Source organism: Protopterus annectens, chromosome 9.part0, assembly GCF_019279795.1.
Source record: "Protopterus annectens isolate FY-2018-M chromosome 9.part0, PAN1.0, whole genome shotgun sequence".
Taxonomy (NCBI): domain Eukaryota; kingdom Metazoa; phylum Chordata; order Ceratodontiformes; family Protopteridae; genus Protopterus; species Protopterus annectens.
In genome coordinates this window covers 291,959,044-291,979,923 of record NC_056743.1, presented here as the reverse complement: position 1 = coordinate 291,979,923, position 20,880 = coordinate 291,959,044, and positions in this window count along the sequence as shown.

The following is a 20,880-nucleotide window of genomic DNA, read 5'->3' as shown; positions in this document are numbered from 1 at the left end:
ACTGCCTCATGGGAACAAACAATGCACCATAGCTTACTATTCTTCACAGCTGGACCCAGTGGCGCGATCCCTGCCCCACTGTGTACAAGCAGTAGTCGCAGCTGCGATGGCAGTACAGGCTTCGGCCTCAGTAGTGTTGTTCCAGCCTCTCACATTGAGAGTGCCTCATGCAGTCGCGATTATTTTAGTGCAAGAAAAAGTAGCATATCTTTCTCCTGCTAGACATCTTTCCTGTATGACTATACTGTTGAGCCAACCTCATATGACAATTGAATGATGCACAACTTTGAATCTGTCTACCTTGCTCCCGACCCCTACGGACAGCACACCACACAGCTGCCTGCAGGAGATTGAGCAAAAGACACTGCCTAGAAAAGATCTAACAGATGTTCCCTTGGATGATGCCGAAGTGACATATTACGTGAACGGCTCATGCAGAAGGGGTCCTACAGGGCAGAACCTAGTGGGGTATGCAGTAGTTTCTGATACTGAGATTTTAGAAGCAAAGTCTTTACCACACAACTTATCTGCACAAGCAGCAGAATTGATTGCCTTGACAAGGGCATGTACCTTGGCAAAGGGTAAATGTATGAATATTTTTACTGACAACCAGTATGCTTTTTCTACTGTACATGTTTTTGCGCAACAGTGGAAAAATAGAGGAATGATAACATCTACTGGTAAACCGATTAATCATGTGCAGTTTATTTTAGATTTGTTAGAATCTCTTCAGTTACCTCAGAGAGTAGCTATTTGTAAATGTGTAGCTCATACCAAGCAACAGGATAGGATTTCAAAAGGTAATGCAAGAGCTGATACAGCTGCAAAGCAGGCAGCTTCAGCTTCAGAAATATTTCTTTTGATTGAGGAATTACAACCTTCTGAGATTTTAGATTTAGAAATGTTGAAAACAATGCAGACACTTACTACGAAAGTAGAAAAACAGAAATGGATAAAACGAGGAGCAATTCTTGAGAAAGTGCTGTACATCTCCAAAGAAGGAAAACCGATATTGCCGTCTAACTTGTTTAGATATGCAGCTTTGTTGAACCATGGGCAGTGCCATGTCTCAACAGGGGGGATGGTACAGTTAGTGAATCGAGTGTTCACAGCATATGGATTTATAAACTACACAAAAAAATTTTGTGTGGCATGCCATGTTTGTAACAAGCATCATGCACAAGGGGCATTGAAGCCTAAGCAAGGGAGTTTCTCTGCACCACCGTACCCGTTCCATACTATCTGTATGGATTTCATAGAACTGAACAAATGCGAAAATAAGAAGTATTGCCTTGTCATTATAGATATGTTTTCCAAATGGGTGGAAGCTTTTCCGACCAAAAATCCAGATGCAGCAACTGTTGCAAAAGTCCTTGTTAAAGAAATTATTCCTAGATTTGGCATACCAGAAAAGATCTACAGTGACAATGGCTCACACTTTGTAAATCAAATTATACAACAGTTGAGCCGATATTTCGGAATTTCCTTGAAGAACCATTGTGCATACAATCCACAATCTGCAGGACTAGTAGAAAGGCATAATGGGTTTTGAAAAATAAACTTAGGAAGTTAATTAGTGAGACACAAAAGAATTGGGTGTACTGCCTGCCTCTGGCATTGTTGAGCATTAGAACTGTTCCAAATGCAAAGGGGTTAACTCCTTTTGAAAAATTATTTGGGAGGGCATACTATATACCTCAGTGGAAACCTCTCATGCCTGCAGAACAGGAGGCCGACAGTTCACTCGCAGAATATATGAGATAACTTTTAAGTAATAAACAACTTTTGCAGTTAAATTCTGTTTCAGATAAAGAACAAACCAGATCATCGGAAGCAGCAGTAGTCCCAGGCACGTGGGTCTGGGTGAAAGTCATCAAAAAAAAGAATTGGACGTCACCGAAATGGGAAGGGCCATACCAAGTGCTATTGTCAACACCCACTGCAGTCAAGATCTCAGAGCGAGCATCCTGGATTCATCTGACACACTGTAAACTGTTACACAAGAACAAAATGACCAGATATGAAGCAAATAGGAATACAGAACAACCTCAGAAGTATTGCATGATCATTCTGTTAACTATACTGATAACATTAATCTTTTTGCTGTGACCTTTCCTTTTTCCAGCCACACGAGCTGAACTGAATAAACGCAATGCGTTACTCATAGACTGGCATCCGAACTTTAACACTTACCAAGCAATTAAATATGTGTATGCTGAAACTTTTAATGTTTTGAATTGCTGGATTTGCACAGCTATACCAACAGCATACGGGGGATTGTTAATGACTGCTGTCCCCCTAGGGGTCAATGAGACCTGGGAAAATTTGATTTTTGAAACTACAACTGTAAAATCACAAGACAAAATAGCATTGTACCTGCCTGTTACACAAAAGGGAATTGTATGTGTTTACAAAAATGATACTGTTCAGGTGGGTTGGGGCAATTGTAATGTGACTGTTCCTTACAAGTGTTATACCAAAGCTAATAATGCAGGTTATATTTGTGATACAAACTATGATTCATACTTTGAATCAATGCATAAAACGGTTGATTAAGTACAACATAATCCTGTTCTTTTTAAACAACTATCTATCATTGATAAGAAAATGTTTCATGCAGAGCAAGTATATATTAATACTAAAGTAGAGAATTGTTATTTTGTGTGTGGGAAAAAGCATACAAATGGTTACCTGAGAATTGGTCCAGCAGTTGTTTTTTGGTTTACCTGGTTCCGGCCATACGACATACTGCAGTTTTGCCTCAGGGAAGAATTCGAAATGTCAGAGAGGTCACCAAGAAACCTGGAAATCCAATCAAGAGACCCGAGAATCCAGTGGGATGAATCGAAGCAGGCTGGAGAAACCATAACTCCATGAAAAACAAAGATAAACTGACACACATGGACTTGAGTGGCACTATTATATCATGGGCAGGTATAGCCCCTGCATATGGCGCAGTAAAATCAATTTGGGAGCTGAGAAAACTGCCTAAACTTCTCGAAGTAATAAGTAATGCAACTTTTTCTGCTCTCGAATTAGTAACTGGTGAACTGAATGCTATGAGAACTGTGGTGCTTTAAAACCGCTTGGCTCTCGACTTCACCTTAGCGGCGAAAGGTGGTACATGTGCTTTAATAAAAGAGGAGTGCTGTTCGTATATTCCTGACAACCAGCATGAGATAAACGACCATCTTGAGGTGATTCAGCAAGTGTCGGCCATGACCAAACCAGGCCCAAACCCACTGATGGATTTTTTCCAGAATTTGTTTGGGGGGAGGGGTAGCATCCTAATGAACATCCTGATTGCCATTTGTGTGGGATTACTCCTATTAGGAGTGTGTGTTTGTTGTAGTATTCCTTGCATGAAAAGATTAATTAAAGATTTTATAGACATGTCAGTTTCTGAAACTTTGTATTAAAGTACTGAATTTGATGAACTGTTGAAAGATGAAACAACTTTCATAAGTCTAAACTGAATGACTCTCTTAACTGCAAATTCTGAACAGAAGAGGTTAGGAGAAGAAGCAAACTGTTTATGCTTTTGAAAATAGAATAAAAAGTATTAATAGGGGGGAAATGTCAGAAAAATATGTATTAATGTATGTGCTTAGTGCTTATTAGAAGCTAAAAGGTTTAACACATTTCATTCTATTTTATGTACAGCTTAGTTTTGTATGAAACTACAAGATGCTTTCTGAAACTGCAAGATGCTCTCTGACCTAGTATTTGCTAGCACAGCAAAATTCATGTTTATGCCTTTTGGAAATTTACTGAGAAGCAGGTGATTATCTGCTAGGTCAGGAAAATAATGAATAGAACAATACTGTTTTCTATAATGTTATTGAACTTGAACAATCAGCTGTGTTTGTGTTATGAGAACATGCACAGCTGCAGAAAAGATAGATACAGTTGAACAAAGACTGCTTGAAGAAATGAACTATAATCTGTACTTGCTTTGTGCTCGAATTAGCCATAGCACCTTGAATGGTAACATTGCATAGTGAGAAGTTGTATCTAACCGGTGGTCTCCAAGGCCACATTGTTTTTCTTAGGAAGTTTCTTTTAAATTTGAAAATGTTAGTAGAAAATCATAGACAAACAGCTGCTATGAAATAATACTGTAAGAACTTGTGATTTATTATGTCAGCTTAGTAGGCAATGTCTTGTAAGAAATGTATAAGAATGGCTTCACTTTCTGATTCTAGTTAGACAAACTCTGTATTACCATGTTTTTGTCTCCTTGCAGCAAGATTAAAGTGCCTTAACCTGAACCTGCCATGTGTTGATCTTTTTGAAGTTGGTTTTCCTTTGACAGCATTACTTGTGGGAAGCAAATACCTCATAAGTATTTTCATTTGTACTATATTCCTTGCCTAAGCTCAGATCATAACGTGCCTTGCTGTTGGTTTTGTGTCAGATTTAACCAACGCACTATTAAGCGTCTGTATATTTTTGCTTCAATATATTTTGGATCCAGATTTAATTATCCTGAAATGACATCGGTTAGCAATATGACTAACAGAGTTCACAAAAAACACAAAGAAAAAGACAGAGACAGAACCTTGAGGTACAAAACCGACAATGAAGCTTCTCCTAAGCCAGTCGCCAGTTCACCGGTACTCAGTGAGACGCTTTTGCAGCCCCTGATACCTGCTACTTTTGAATCACAGGCCTCTACCGAGACTCATGAGGAGTCCGGTATGCCACGAGATTCTCAGAGTACTGAACCCACGGATGTCTCTCCCTTGGATGGGTCTGGAGCCGCTGAGCTGGCACCGGCTTATGAGGGTGTTTTCAGGCCTCAACATTTTTATATAAAACCAATGCTAGCTACAGAAACAAGATCAAAAACATCTTCTAAGTCTAAAAAAATGACGCATGAGCCATGTGCCCAGGCCCCTATCCCTAAAAAACAGATGATCAAAATGGCTGAGGACTTAATTACCTTGATCAGTCGTTCCTAACTCCGCCCCCCCCTGCTAAGAGGCCTAGGCAAGACACTGATTATGAATCTTCAGATCAGGTTTCTATTTCTTCTGATTCCTCTTCTGATCAGGAATTTTCTATATCAAACTATGAGGATTCAGATGCAGAATAATCCATCCCACCTGCATCTCCTGAGGATTATTCTTTTGGAGAAACCTTGCATACTTTAAGGGAATATTTTCATTGAGAGAGTCAGGATTTCTCTGAATCAAAAAAGAGGCTTAGGGATTTCCTTCTTCTTCCTCAGCATAGGCCTTTTGCTATACCTCCTGTTTTAGACATTGTTGATAATGTGTTTTCAGAATCAAGCATGGCTCCTGATTCCCTACCTCTGGCTCCTAGTAAGCCAGACAGATATTACAGGGTTCTTGACTCCCCCAAATTTCTATTCAAAAATCCTGCTGCTGATCCTGAAACTATCTCACAGGGTCCCAAAGGTGTAAACGCCTCTACAGCCAAATAATCCTAACACTCTGATAGAGATTCCAGGGCGCTAGATAGATGGGGAAAGAAGGTTTATACGTCTGCAACCTTGGCAATTAGGGCCTTAAACTGCCAGTTTCATATGCTTAAATATCAACAGCATGTTATGGGCTTATTGAAATAGAAAATGATGTTGATTTCTGATTGTGTGGAAAATAAAGTATTACAGGAATTATTGCATGCAGCAGAACAGGTTGGAAAGCATAATTTGCAATGTGGTTTTGATTCCTTGTAGGCCTCTTGCAGGGCCGCAGTTACTGGATCTGTGATTAGAAGGCATGCCTGGCTCAAGGAGCAAAATCTGCCTAATCATGTTAAAGCTAAATTGTTGGATGCCCCTTTACAGCATGATACTGTGTTTGGTAATAAGGCAGAAGTGGTTTTAAAGAAAATGGAAGACAAACTGTAAAAGATTTCTTACAAGTGCAGCCACCCAGATTCAGTAGGCACTGGCCTACTAAAAATTGGTCCTTTCCTGTGTCCAACAGAGCCTGTCAAGGCAAATACAGGTGCTCAAAAGGCTCTAGATACCAATCACAGGGTTCTTACAGGTCAAAGCAATGGGGTGCCTCCACCTCCAAATCTGGAGGAAACAAAGCACAACCCTACAGTAAGCAGTCTCAATGACTTCCCTCTACCATCACCAAGCACTTATCTTTTAGCAGCCCCCTTGGGGGGAAAATTAGCACTTCATGCTCAAAATTGACAGTTAATTACCCAGGACAAGTGGGTATTAAACATAGTATCCCAGGGGTAAAGATTTCATCTTCATACTTTGCCAATTCCAAACGGTTGGCCAGATCTGCCACAAAATCAATGGGCTGAGGCTCAGAAACAACTTACATCCCTCATGGATATGGGGGCTATTCAACTAGTACCAGAACAGGAAACATGACAAGGTTTTTATTCAAGACTGTTGCTGGTACCCAGAAAAGACAATGCCTGGCGTCCAATATTGGACTTATCGATTTTGAACATGTTCCTGGACATTCCAAAATTCAAAATGCTGACATTACAACAGTTACTGCCTATGCTGGGCAAGAACGCTTGGTTAGTGACTCTAGACTTAAAAGAAGCATACCTGCATATCCCAATAAGGGAAGTGTGCAGGAGATACCTCCACTTCAAGGCAGGTTTTATGCATTACCAATTCTCTGCACTGCCGTTTGGCTTATCTACTGCTCCCAGGGTCTTTACAAAGTGCCTGGCACCAGTAATTGCATTTTCCAGACAAAGAAGCATACAAATTTATCCTTACTTGGACGATTGTCTCATTCAAGCAGAGAACAAGGACATTCTTCTTCAACATCTGGCGTTTGTAAAAAGGCTTCTAACATGCCTAGGGTACACAATAAATGAAAAGAAATCACAACTGGTACCCTCTCAAAAAATTACATTCCTGGGTGCAAGCTTGAATAAAACTGCCCAGATGGCTTACCTTACGCCAGACAAACAAAGGCAACTGACTATATTCTTCAAACAGATGGCAACAAAAACCCAGTTATCTGCAAGACAAATTCTGCAGGCTTTGGGGTTCATGGCATCATGCATTCTACTAATTCCACATGCAAGGCTGCATATGGAGGAAATTTCAATGGTACCTAAAAAGTTTATGGAGTCAACATTGTCACAGTCTGGAAACAATGATTCCTCTCATTCCCTGCTTACAACAGGAGTTTCTTTGGTGGGCAGAGACATGTCACCAAAACAAGGGACTGCCATTCACTCTACCCCCTGCCACCCAAACCCTAACTAGAGCTGCATCGGACTATGCTTCGGGGGCCCACCTGGCGGGGAGATGCATTCAGGGCATATGGAGCCCAAAACAAATGCATCTGCATATCAACCAGAAAGAGATGCTAGCTGTTCAGAATGCCCTGACAGACCGCAAGGACTTGCTTCATCCAGGACAACTACTGATAAAGACGGACAACACCACGGTTATGTGGTACATAAACAAGCAGGGGGGGGTACATATTCCTACCCCCTTTGCAGACTAGCCATGGCATTGTGGGACACAGCCTTGACTTACCAAGTACATCTTCAAGCTCAATTCCTACCAAGAAAACAAAATACTCCGGCAGATGACCTAAGCAGAAATCTTATGGACCCTTACGAGTGGAAACTGGATCCATAAGTCTTCAGCATGGTAACACAGAAATGGGGGAGCCCAGACATAGATCTATTTGCCTCTCCGCAAAATTATCAACTGGACAAATTCTGCACAAGGACTTATCACAGACATGCATGGAAAGTGGATGTCCTATCCTTCAGTTGGAAAAACCTATCAGTCTACACCTTTTCTCCTCTGCTTCTTCCCCCCAAGGTCTTCCTAAAGGTCAGACAGGAAAAAACAAAAATGATCCTAATTGCTCTGGACTGGCCTAGCCAGCACTGGTACCCAATTCTAAGGAATATTTCTCAACTCCCTCCTTGGTACTTTCCTCAAATACCTCATCTACTGTCTCAGCAGAACAATCAAATCCTGCACACTCAGCTCCAAACTCTGAATCTGGCAGCATGGCTGATCATGTAATTATTCAAACACCACCTCTCAGTAAATCTGTTATGGATGTCATTTTGGAAGCCAGAAGGCCTAGTACTAGAAAATCTTATGCTGATAAATGGAAGAGATTCTGTGCTTGGAACCAAGCACAAGGAATGGACACAGCAAAAACAAATATCCCTCAGATTTTACAATGCTTGACTGAGATGCTTGACAAGGGCCTATCCTTCTCTTCAATAAAAATCCATGCCTCTGCCATCTCGGCTCATTACAACACTGAGCCTCCCATCTTCTCTCATCCTCTGTTAAAACAGTATCTTAGAGGGGCCAAAAATTTAAGGCCTGCCAGAAGATCACCAACTCCTGTATGGAACCTCAATTTTGTGCTGGAAAAACTCACCCTGCCTCCTTTTGAACGAGCAGCTACTGCGGATATAAAGTTTTTATCTGGGAAAACAGCTTTCCTTTAGGCAATCACTTTAGCAAGAAGGGTTTCAGAACTACAGGCTCTCATGGCTGTGGAGCCTTTTATTACATTTTACCTGGACAGGGTGTCCCTCAGGACCAATCCTTCTTTTATGCCTAAGGTGGTATCCAGTGTGGCTCTTAACCAAACTATTCACCTGCCAACATTTTATCCAAATCCACAGAACAAGGGGGAGTGGATTCTGTATTCATTGGACATACACAGACAACTAAGATTCTGTGACCTTATTATTCTTAGAGACCAAATCTCTAAGAAAGTCTGAGCAACTACTGGTGGAATTTGCTTCAGGATCAGAGGGAAAGGCTATATCAAAGCAGACTATTTCTAAGTGGATACGCCACTGCATTCGTGTCTGCTACTTGCATCACAGTAAACCTGTACCAAAGGGAATCAGGTCACATTCCACCAGAGTTGCCTCTACCTCAGCAGCCTTTCTCAGAGGAGTTCCAACCAAAGACATTCTAGAAGCTGCTACTTGGAGCTCTGTTCATTCCTTCACAAAGCATTATCATTTGCCTCTCTTTTCTAAATCCAGGGCAGGCTTTGGTATCTGTTGATGCATGGATCATCGAGTGGCATATCACCAGCAATGCCTTCAAGTCAAACCTGACTCAAACATGATGTGTAATCAGCAGACTGCATGAGGGAATTAGGACTTACCCTCTGCAGGAGCCATGCTTGTGCTTGAAAAGGAGGTTCACTGTGTCAGGTTTCATTGACAGCTTTCCAGTGGTCTGTATAGTTGAGAACATGAAGTCATTATATACTCATTATTGGTAGATAATTATAAGCAAACATAATGCGGCAACACCAGAAGCACTGAGTTTAGCTGAGCAGTTTTTATTAATTAGACTCATTGAAAAACTGAGTACACAATAATAATGCATGCATCTGCTAATGCACATGTGTAAATGTGATACACGTATGCCTGCCCCAGCTGAGGAACAAAAGTATAGAGTGTGAAATTTTCATCTTATTTAAGTGTATCTTTAATTTAGTGATTTCTTATATGAAAGCAGTTTAGATGGTGTTCCTATCAGTTCAGTGAAAAATCAGTTCATCGAATGGCATTTTCTGTGCAATTACATCGAACATGCAGTTTGCCGATGTGTTCATACTGAGATTGCAGTACAGTGAGGATCGGGAAATTTGCCATTTCCTCACTTTAGTGTGATCTTGAAGATGGTATATATAATTAGTGGGGGTGGGGGTACTGTCACCCACATGAGGAGAATGGAACAAATGACATTTCCAATGAAATGCTGTTCTTTGATGTGACGGTTCACTGAAATGATATAGATCCCTTTAGATGACAGGTGACTCCAGATGTAAGTCTCAGAATAGATAAGGGAAAGCAAAGAAGCAAAACGGCTCAACTAAGAATAAAGAAAGAATATTACAGAAAATGCATAATTGGAGACAATGCAAGGAGGTGAAGTAACACTATTTTGGAAAATACAGACTCACCTGGAATGGACAGCATAGAAGCTCACTGAGAGGGATAATATGCCATTATGATTAATCTCATTGTGTAATAAATTATGTCAAAGCTTAATGCACAAATTAAGTATTTAATAAATATGTGACTGCAGGAGGGAGGTGCACTCACGAAAGATGCATACAAAGTGTCTTTGCATTTGAAGGAAGTTTGCAAGGGATATGTATTTACGTTTGATAAATAAAACAAGGGATTCAGGGTTGAAAGTCAATGGTGAAATCACTGATTGTATAAGCAAGGGAATCAAAGCTGTTAATGTAAAACTCCAGTGAGGATGTTAAATGAATGCATGCAGCACAAATATACAGATCTATAAATAAATAAATCAGGGGGAAAGCCCCTGCATCATCAATGCCACCTGCTAATTATATGCCAACTGTGAGATCACCCTGCAATGGAGAAAGAGCAAATTTCTTAATCCCTACAGCACCGCAATCTTGCAAAAAATAACTGTCAGCACATATGATCAGCTGATTTTCAATTAGCTGTGTCAAGGGTTTTCCAGGCTTGTCAACTTGTTAGGAACCCAATGGGAAGCCTCCCACTGAAGAACTGTGTAATACGAAGTATCCAATCAACAAAATAATTACCACAGTCACCATGGCCAGGATAACAGAATATAAGACACCAGTAAAATAGAAATTTTTCTTTATTGGGATACGTGCTTTCGGATCACCAGATCCTTCATCAGATCCATATAAAACAAGTCAGTTAAAAACATTTAAATACTAAGACATATCCAATCAAGACTTAATTTACTGACACAAAGTTCAAGCTACCCATCTATGTCAAGCAAAGTTCCTCCTTAGCACTCTTCAAGAAAATTCTTGATAAGTGGATGGGAAATAGGAAATACACCCTGGGATCACTTCTGTGGCTCTGCTTGACAGGGGCACAGGAAAATAACTTTCTTGGGTGATGTAAGCCAGGGAACCTTGTTGGCTAGGCTTACTTAGGCCCTTGAGTCGATAGCCTAGTACCCATCTATGAACCTATGAACCCTCTCTATCAATATTTCACATATGCCTCCTAAGCCTTCTCCCTTTCAGTGCAGGTTTAATTGGTGAGTAAGCATTACGACCTGGATATTTATATGCCTGCACCCTACCTATCCAGCACATCTCTGCTTTCTCTACTAGGTTATTAACATCCCCCCTCTTGTTGTTACCTATGTTCTGTATCACCCTAAAATAAAAAGAATGTCCTCATTCTCTTTAATACACTTAAAAATGTTTTTTTTTACATCCTGCTCCCTAATGTCACTCAGATGTTTGAACTCCCTCTCCTTTAGTTGTCTCGTGGTTCTACCCACATAAAAGTAGTCACAGAGACCACATGTAGCCATATAGACTATGTTCCTATTAGTACAATCTGCAGACCCATCAAAATAATATTCTTTCTTCTGTTGTGTAAGTAAACACACATTTCCTTTGTAAATAAATTTACAACAAATGCATCTATGACATGGGTGGGTGCCTTTTCTTTGTGAAACCATAGAGTGACAGTTCCCATTTTTATCACATAAAAGCTGCTTAAGAATGCAACTGTTTCTAAAGGTGAAGCAGGGTACTTCCCCTACAATCCCTTTCATCTCCTCATCTGACATCAGAATCTTCCAGTTGTACCTAATCACACTACAGATCTCCTTGATGTCACTTGAATATGTAAGGAGCACTCTAAGATCCTTACCATCCTCTCTATGTGGAACCTCTTCCATATGATTCCCCCTATATAAATACGGTTTCCCTACGTCTTCTCTTAAATCCTGTACTTGTCTCTGAACAGCGGTCACTTCACCTTGTTTGTACCCTCTGCTCAAAAAATTATTCCCCATAATTTCAGCTGCTTCTATAAACTACTCCCCTTGGGTATGAAGTCTGGATGCTCTAAGGAATTGTCCCTTAAGGACATTCCTATGAACATGCCCGGAGTGCATACTAAATCTGTGCAGGATACTATTTTACCAACACTCCTTCCGATAAAGGGCAGTGTGTATTTCCCCAGACACAGTATCCTGTTTCAGCCTAATGTCAAGAAAACCAATGCTTTTAGTATTATGTTGAATTGCGAAATGTAGAAAATCAGTGTTCATTTTTAAATATGCAATAAAAGCGTGCAACTGTTCAAGGCTACCCCCCATAAAATAAAACATCATCCACGAACCATTTGTAGAAATGCCTACATCTATGAAATGGGTTATTGCCAAACACATAGCACTCCTCTCCCTCTTTCTCCCTCAGCTCAGAGACCTCATCTCTTTCCCCTTCCATACTTCCCTTACTTAGAGGGGTAGTGAAGGAAAAAACTTTTTTAGGAACAGTATTACAAGCAGTAGCTGCCTTAGGTTTCGCTCCAGCACCCCACAGTCCAGAATTTTCATTCTGTTGCTGTTCTTTTATAGCAGTATCTGCCACTGTCATAATCTTTCTCACAGAAGCGTGAGAATTTCCAGAGTGAGCCTGAATCTCGCTATGCAACTCAGTTTGTGAGTTGTTTTCTATACACTCATTCACACATACAGATGTTTGTTTCCTCTCCCCTTCAAATACAGGCTTTTTCCATGCAAATACTTCCCCTTTGCAAAAATCAGCATAGTCTCTCTGTAGTTTTTTCAACTTTTGTTGCTCTATCTTATTATCAAAAACAGACACTTTTAAATGTCATTAATTTTGTCAACATGAAAATCAGTAGTAAATGTACCTTCTAGTTCCTGTTGTTTCCGCTCAATATAATCAATTAACTCTTGTTCCCGTGGTTTGAAATACTTAATCAGGAGCTTCATGTACCCAAAACTTTTCTCTCGGTTAAGCTTCTGCCATTTCATCAATAGATTTGGATGTGCTCGACTCTATGTCGGTATAACCAAAATCCGTAGGCCCCTGGGAATGATCCTGTAGTGAACGCATGCTTCTAAATGGAGGCATTGCTACTGAAGTTTCTTTAAATCAAACAGGCTGTTCTCAAGGTCTCTAGTGTGCATATAAAGGCACTATGATCCAGGCACTCTTCAGGGCTATGGTTAGTCTCTGCATTTACATCAATAATAACCTAGTAGAGAAAGCAGAAATGTACTAGATAGGTAGGCTGGAGGCATATAAATCCAGGACTTAATGCCTACTTACCAATTAAACCTTCACTGAAAGGGAGAAGGCTTAGAAGGCATGTGAGAAATCTTTATAGAGAGGGTGTGTCCGTAAATTAAGTCTTGATTGGATATGTCTTAGTATTTAAATGTTTTTTAACTGACTTGTTTTATATGGCTCTGATAAAGCATCAGGTGATCCGAAAGCGCTTATCTCAATAAAGAAAATCTTCCATTTTACTGGTGTCTTACATTCTGTTACCCTGGCCGTGGTGGCTGTGGTAATTATTTTACTGATTTTATATATATATATATATATATATATATATATATATATATATATATATATATATATGGGTCTACTTTACATTACCGAACCAACACTTCACTGACACACAAAACAACGACCCCAAATAACCGAAAACACACAACACCGACAACTCACAAAACCGAACACAATTACACCGACACAAACAACATAAACTACACATGACACACAATGACATATCCACTAACCCTAACCCAAACCCTAACCCTAAGGTCCGACACTACCGACAGTTACCCTAACCCTAACTCACTTAACCCACCCCTACACCTAAAGACTGTTACTATCACACACTTAACCTACCTGCACCCTAACCCTAACTCACTTAACCCACCCTAAAACATAAAGCTCACTATCGCACACTCACCCTACCCAAGACTCTAAACCTAACTCACTTAACCCGTCCCTAAACTACAGTCCGTCACAATCACACACTTACCTTACAACCCTAACTCGACACTACCACACACTCACATTTCCCACACCCTAACCCAAAATCCCACAATATCGCACACTTACCTGACCGCCCTAACTCCGTCACTATCCTGTCGGCAAATCACCTTTTCGATCAACTTGCTTGGGTGAAGTGTCGGTTCGGTAATGTAAAGGGGACCCATACATATAAATATATGTGTGTGTGTGTATTGCTTTAGTTGAAGTTTTTTCATTCATCGTTATTTGCCTTTTGATGTTTAGATTTTTCAATAAATTGTCATTCATCCATATATGTATACATATATCTAAATATACTAAGGAAATTATGCACTTATAGAATGTTGACATTTATAACATTGATAAGAAATGATTAAATGCACAGAATGTCGACACTGTAAAATGCCAACATTAACACTAATAAGTGTCAATGTCAGCAGTCTGAATGAACCTACACCCATACTATGCGATCTTGCCACTTAAAAAAAATTCTCTTTATTTTGGCAGGGGGAGGCAAGCCTCCCCATCCCCCACAGTCCCACTATTTATACATAGCAATTCCAAAGTCACAGTAGAGCTTTATGCATAGCAATTCCAGGGTCACACTAGAGTTTTGTACATAACGATTCCAAGATCACACTAGAGTCAGGTAAAGGGAAAATTCCCTAAACCCCACTACCACATGATATTTCTCAGTCTAGCCCTACAGCATTCAGTCAGTAACAGACCCTGCATGTCATCTGTAATATGTCTTGCCAATATTTTAAGCTACTGCTCTTATGCAATACAAGAATAACTTTCAGAACAGTCATGTTCTATACTACCAGCGGTACATTTTCTGTTATAGTCCACAACAATTCGTCTTACTGTAGTATGCTATCCAGAAACATTGTTCTAGGAGCAAAATCATGAGAGGCTAACTTCACTCTGAATTAGTAGGTTACCGTCCACTTCTAATATGTCACTTAACTGCATAACTGGCTCTGTTAACTGAACCATGCAGAAATCCTTCCTGCCTAATACACAAGGGTACCTGCCCATTTAAATTAACAGTTTTCTTTACAGCCTCTACACAAAATATTTATAACATTTTTAAAGCAGCAGTTCTACTTACACATTAACAGCCCAGTGAGGGTTGGTCAGTTTGTGACATGGTGAGAAAATACGATTTAGAGGCAGTGGCTAAGATCTCATTATTTGCTCATTACCATGTCTCTTAATCATACCCTGTGGTGTCAGACCTGACCACAATAGTGTTCTCCCTTGCTGCCCATGCATGTCATTAGTAAAGTCACCCTTCATGTACACTCATTGTCACACACACAGAAAAATATATACATTCAGAAACCCTTGCACGAGCATTCAGACATGCATGCACATGCACTCACACACATATTTCAGACACTCCTGCACACACACACACACACACACACACACACACACACACACACACACACACACACACACACACACACACAAAACTTTCACACCCACATCTACTGATCCACAAAAAAAGACCTCTCCACACTTGATCTGAGTTACAGAAATACTAGCCAACATGCACGCTCCAACACAATTACACACAAACAGACTTAAGATTCCCTAAATAACCACCTTTAGTGCAATAAACCAGATAGGCACACATTCTCTTTCACAGCGAGACAAAGGGCCTCTTTCATACCCCTGTAGACAGGCAAACACACACACTAACACATCCTCTACCCCCACATATTTGCTGAACCTACCGACATAGAATAATCTCACAGGAGTGAATGCATGACTGCCATTTTTCTACAGTGATCACTTTTCCTTCTTTCTGTAAATTTTACTCAGCTGAGTGACTCTCTGAATTACAAGGCCAAGCAAATTGTTAGCTGTGGACCTTTCTAGCTGAGTGGTCATGGCTGCTTAACATTGGCCACTCCCCAAACTACTACATTAACAAGATCTTTGCCTGAAAGGCCACTCTCCATGCTGAGTTCCCTCTGCAAGGGGAAAATCTCAGTGTTAGAGCATTCTCTGAATTCAACAGGCACAGCATGATGTCACAACCTTCCATGCTAAATGCATCACTCCAACCCTTGTGAATCCCAGGGACACAGACACCCACACCACTTGATTGGATAGGAGCATATAGTTAAGTGTCTTTAATCTATACAAAATGACAAGAATAAGCTACAGTGTGTGAGTCTATAAGAAGTGAAATGATAGCCAAAGAACTCTACAGCCTTGTCATATACATCTTCAGTGCATACAGTCCTGAACATAAACTCTGGCACTACTAACAATCCTGACATGTCAAATCTTAACCCGGGTTCACCATTGATTATTTATTTATTTATTTATTTATTTCACATTTGTTAACTGGGTTAGTCCAGCTTAGCACAGGCCCATTTTCAGTGGAGACCTGAGGAGAAAGAAACAAGTATAATAAGACTTGTAAAATACACATAGAGGACTTGTTACAAATCATACTAGAGAAAGACAATTATTTATTAGGCAAAAAGTAGTGAGAATATACCATCATCTGATTTTTTTTTTTTTGTTAAGTAAGAGGTGTCACATGCTTAAGGCATAGACTGCAACAGGGCGATTCTAAGAAGTGTAGAGAGCAGTAGATACAAAAATTAAGTAAGATCCTGACAGGGGCATATCTATGACTTAACAAAGGGAACTTCTTAATTCTTTTTAAAACTGACCATGTTTGGGGAGCTGCATAAGGAGAAAGGGAGATTATTTCAGAAGTGAGACACCGTGGATTTATATAAAATTTTGCAGATTGTTTTGTTGGGTTCGTATGTTGGTAGAAGGAACTTGTCAGTACTTCGCAGCGGGAGTGGAGGAGTATAGTAAGTCACAGTATTAGAGAGGATGGACAGGCAGTGGGTTTGTTGAGTCGAAAGTGAGTTAGCTGGAGCTGTGTGAGTTTAACATGGCGGGGAAGTTCCATCCAGTGTAGGTTTTTTAGAGCAATACAGTTGTGAGAGGTATTAGGTAGGTTAGCTGCAAATCTGTCAACTTTGTTGTAAATCTGTTCGAGTTTGGAAAGGAGAGAGGATTGGAGATTTGTAAGGAATAGATCTGTATAGAAAAGCATTGGAAGTAAGTATGCTTGGGCCAAGGAGGGTCTAGAGGCAACAGTTAGGAATTTCTTGTTCCGATACAGCAGCCCTAGATTTTGTTTTTTTTTTTGATGGACTGCTGTATGTGTAGATAAAATTTTAGTTGATCATCTATTGTCATTCCAAGTAATTTTGTGTTGCTTCTGCTGTAATGATGGTTTTGTTAGAGGAGGAAATTGTGAAAGTTTATTTGAGATGGTTACTAGATTTAAGGAGAAAGGGGAGAAATTTAGTATTTTCCAGATTCAAAATGAGTTGATTTTTAGTTAGCCAATTTTCTACAGAGTGGAAAGATTCTTGTGTGAGTGGCTGAAGTTGTGACGATGTGTCAGAGGTGGTGATAAGTGTAGAATCGTCAGGGTATTGTATACGGGTAGAATGAGAAGATTAGGTATAGAGGTCATTGGTGAAGATATTAAAAAGAAAGGTTCTCAGGATGGACACCTAGGGAACGCCTGTATGAATGGGTAGAAAAGTAAAGCAGGAAGACTGCCATCTGACTGAGTGTTGTCTGATTTCTAGATAGCTGGAGAACCATTTCAGGGTGGTGGAAGATAGATGTAGGCTGGCAAGTTTGGCTAGGAGTAGGGAGTGGTATACCATGTTGAAGGCTTTCGCTAGGTCTAAGAATAGGCTTCAGACCAGTTTGTTATTGTTGTGAGCTTCAGCAATACAGTGAGTGAAAAATAGAAGGGCTGTGGAGGTATTATGGTTTGGTCAAAAGCCATGTTGAGTAGGAGTCAGGAGATTATTATGGATGAAAAATTTATGCATTTGGGAATATATGCATTTTTCTAGGGTTTTGATAGGGGGAAAGGATAGCATTGGGTTTATAGTTGGAAGGATCAGTGGAGTTGCTTTCTTTGTGAAGGGGTATTATAAGGAAAGATTTCCAGATGTGGGCTACAGTGGCTTCTTTAATGGATCTATTTATGAGTATAGAGACTGGGTAGGCAATAGTTTCGGCTGTTAGCTTGAGAGAGAGAGATGGGGTAGATTGCCAGCAGAAGGGAAACAAGGTTTAAGCTTTTGGAGGCAGGACTTAATGTAAAATGTTGAGATGGGTTTCAGAGAGAAGAGTGACCCCTTTGTTTCAGGTTGTGGTGCAGAAATTGTGTGTGGGTTTTGGCTGGTGTTAGTTTACTGATCGTGTCAATAAAGAACTGTTTAAGGAGAGAGGTGGTGTCTTGTGTGGAGAGATTGGGATAAGGGTTTGAGAGTTGAGGTTTTCCAGGGTTAACGATAGCGTTAATGTTTGCCCAGAGGTTTTTGGGGTTGGACTGATGGGTGAATTGAGGTTTATGGTAGAACTTTTTCTTGTCATTGTATATTTGTCTTTTGGTTAGATTCCTAAGTTCTTTTAGCAATTTATGGTGAGTAGGGGATTTGGATTTTAGCCATGCTTTCCAGGCGAAGTCTCTTTGGTGCATAAGGGTGCAAGTATCTTTTGTGAGCCACTGGGCATAATTGGATTTTATTCTTATTTTATGAGGGGGTGCCATGTCATTAAGAATGCTTAGGAATATGCTCCTAAATTCTAGTACTGTTTCATTAAGAGGAAGTATGTGCAGGCTAGACCAATTGATGGATGCAAGTCTGTTACTGAAAGAAGAAGGATCGAAGTCAGGAGTTTATGGCAGTACTTAAAGAGATGAGATTTGTTAAGTTGGGGTGAGTGTCTATGGATGTAGATGGGTAAGTGGTCACTTAATGTATCTGGGAGTGAGCATGGGTTATGGGAGAGGGGAGGGTCAGTGGTTAGAATCCAGTGAAGTGTAGAACCTCAGTTAAACTGCTTGTTTAGATGAGTGGGGTAATGATTAGTTGTGTAAAGCCAAATAAATTAATGCTTTAGTCAGGGGCATCAGTATTTAGGGTATTCCAGTCTATATTTATGTCTCCTAGTATTATAGTTTCATATGATATAGTTTGAGAGATCCAGGATAGTATATTTTCAGTAATAGGGATGTTTTTGCCAGGTGGGATATAGATTGCAGCAATAGTGAGTTTTTTTCTCATTGCTGATGTGGCAATTTAGTAGTAGCATTTCAGCTGTTTGGAAATCAGGAGGGGGAGTGGAGAAAAGGGGAAAGGTTCAGGTGTTCAGAGTAAAGAATTGCAACTCCTCCACCTTTTTTGCGATTTTGTCTTGACAATAGATATTATACCCAGGGAGTAGAATGTATGTATTACTGATATGTGGTTTTAGCCAGGTTTTTGATAGTGCTAATATATGAGGGGTATAGTGTGAGATCCATGCATGCAGTTCGGTAATTTATTAGATAGACTTTGAATATTAATGGATAAAAAGGTTTAGGTTTTGGGTGAAGTGGTGATGGGGGGGGATTTTGTTCATGTTTTGTTTCCTGGTTTAGGGTGTATGTCACTGGCTTGTAAGAGTATTGCCAGAAGGAGGGTAGGTTTGCGAGAACTGAAGGTGTAGCTGTAATGTTTCAGTTTGAGTTTAGGAGAAAAGGAGGGTGGATAGCTGCAGGACTTTATGATGAAATAAGTGATTATAATTGAAATTGAGTAGTGGGGGACAGACAGAATAAGGGAGAATGACTGACTGTTTGTGGACTGAGATACAGTTGGTGTGGGCTTCTGGTAATTAAGGTTGGTGAGATAAGATGGTAAGGAAGTAGAGTATTAGTATTGATGTTAGTTGTTGTGTCTTTCGGCTTTTCCCGGTTAGGGGTCGCCACAGCGGAGCTCCGGTCCGCTAATGATTGGCAGTAGATTTTTACGTGCCGAGTTGCCGGCCCTGATGCACAACCTTCAATGAAGGTACGCCCATTCACGCATGTCTCCACAAAGAAGACGGTCTATCTGAGAATTGAACGGGACAACGTCTTACTGTGAGGCGACAACGCTACCGCAGCACCATCACCGCAGTATGATGTTAGTAATAGTTTGCATATCATGATTAAGAGGGTTGTGTTTTAGTAAGAAAGAAGTATGTAATTGTAGAAAAACTGGGAGGAGAAAGTAGTTGGCAGTAAAGTGGTTCAAGTGGGGGAGGGGTTTGAAGGCTGGATGTGAAGTTATGTGGTGATTGGTTGATTGTGGGGGAGGAAAATTTGTACATAACATGTTGCTACAGTTGAATAATGCACAACTAAGAGGGAGGGAACTCTATACTGGAAACTAATTGTAAAAGCATTAAAATTCTGTCAAATCACAAATCAAGAATATAAGCCAAAAAGTTAAAATTGGCTTATATTACATTTATAGGGCAGGGAGCTCCAATATGCCATCCTTATCAGGGCCTACACCCTTCAAACACCACCCCCCATCACTGATGCTTACTAACTCAGATTTTGCACAGACTTAAAAAATATATTTGTCAGCAAATGCTAGTATTCATTTTTCTCTAGCTATGTGTAGCTTGAATAAGACTAGCAAGAGCTGCAGAATACATGATGCCTGTCACTCTTCAACAGTATAGTAAAGCGTAGTATTCCTAAGTCATAAAGCTTTTTATTTTCAAACTGAAGTTTTAAAATATTTCTTTTCATAGATACAACTTCTGCACAGCTGCATTTTACAAAGAAACACTTTTTGGAAGATATAAAAAAATGTATATCCCTCTATAAGTGTGCATGTAATAACACTGATTTGCAATTAAATGGTCTGTAGGTTAAATTTAAATTGCTACATTTTTATTTACTTTTTCATTTTGATATATTTTGGATTTTAGTAGTTTTGAATTTGTAGGCTTGGCATTTCTTGCTCTACAAATTTTGCATCCAATATCCTGAGTCTAGTCGTCACAAATATGGCCACTTCGTACACAGCTCCATATGTGTCGTCATGTCTTGTTAAATCAGACCATGATTTAGTGACATTTCCCTTTAGTCCTGGTAGTAGTTCACTGTAAATAGCGCTGCATTTAGGGAATTCTCAATAGCAAACCCTCTTCAGTTACCTGATGCCTTAAATACATTCTGCTGTAATCC